Consider the following 1268-nt stretch of genomic DNA (forward strand, 5'->3'; position numbering starts at 1 on the left):
TATATATATATATATATATATATATATACACACACATACAGTTATGGAAGAGAAGAGAAAAAAAACCTATTGACCTTACACAACGTTTTCAGTCAGGTAGAAATATTTTTCTAGTAGGGATGGAATCGAGGGGTGCTTAATCATTGAGGCACATTCCCAGCCCTTTTCATTTTTTTATTTTGAAACAGAGTCTTGCTCTGTTGCCTAGATCCTTGCTAAATTGCTGAGTCTGGCTTCCAATTTGTAATCCTCTTGTCTCAGCCTCTTGAGCTGCTGGATTTGTATGTGTGTGCCATTGTGATCATCTTTTTCTTTTTCTTGAATGCACTGATTTTTAGTTTTCAGTTACACGGTTTACATGTGTATATACCTGAGGAAGCACCCCAGTTGAAGATATGAAGCCTTCCCTCACCCCAGGAGGCACCCTGATACCTCTTCTTGTCTTAACTACCTCCTCAGCCTGCCAGAGAGCTCCTCATATGACTCTGTCACCACAGCTTCCATCTGTCTATTCTTTAACTTCACATATTTGGAATCCTACAGCATGTGGCATTTTATGTCTGGTTTCCTTTAATCCCTTCCACATTTTTAAGATTCCTTTTCTTAAAAAACTTGATTTTATTCACATGCTTTTATTAATGTGGTGCTGAGGATTGAACCCAGTGCCTCGCACATGCTAGGTAAGCTCACTACCCCTGAGTCACAACCCTAGTCCCACAGTTTTAAGGTTTCTTGTCTGCACCTTCATACCTTCTCTGTCTTCCATCTGGAAATTGCCCTTTCTCTCTGCCACATTCTAGCCACAGGGGGCAGCAGAAGCCGAGGAAACCAGGTGAGACTGCCTGGGTGGTCTTTCCATTGGCCCAAGAGTGATCTGGCATCCATGGAGCACCCTCTTGCTGGATCTTGTCATTCCTTCCTCTCTGGGAGGGAGTTTCCAAATGGTTCTGGATATGCCCTTCTTTTTTTTAAAAAAAAAAATATTTTTTAGTTGTCAATGAACTTTTATTTTATTTATTTATATGTGGTGCTGACAGTTGGACTAGGTGCTTCACACATGCTAGGCAAGCGCTCTACCACTGAACCACAACACCAGCCCCACATTCCATGCTTTAAAGTTATGTATTTTGAACATGCAGCTAACAAATATGTACACATATTATTCAGCTTATAAAAACAAATAGATGTAAGGGTAAAATTTTTATGATAGAAATTCTGATGTACTCTTTTCCTTCCCTTTTGCCCGCACCCCCCCCCCAGGTCCCTGG

The 1268-nt window shown here is 40.9% G+C and overlaps 1 long non-coding RNA gene across 1 annotated transcript in view; it reads right to left on the reverse strand.

Annotated features, from left to right (window-relative positions):
- Positions 1-1268, reverse strand: part of LOC125617406 — a 26145-nt gene that overhangs the window by 20100 nt on the left and 4777 nt on the right. Inside the window, exon 2 of the long non-coding RNA XR_007348386.1 lies at positions 187-195. This is a non-coding gene — a long non-coding RNA (uncharacterized LOC125617406). The remainder of the gene's footprint in view (positions 1-186; positions 196-1268) is intronic.

Source organism: Marmota marmota, unplaced genomic scaffold, assembly GCF_001458135.2.
Source record: "Marmota marmota marmota unplaced genomic scaffold, marMar, whole genome shotgun sequence".
NCBI classification, from domain to species: Eukaryota; Metazoa; Chordata; class Mammalia; order Rodentia; family Sciuridae; genus Marmota; species Marmota marmota.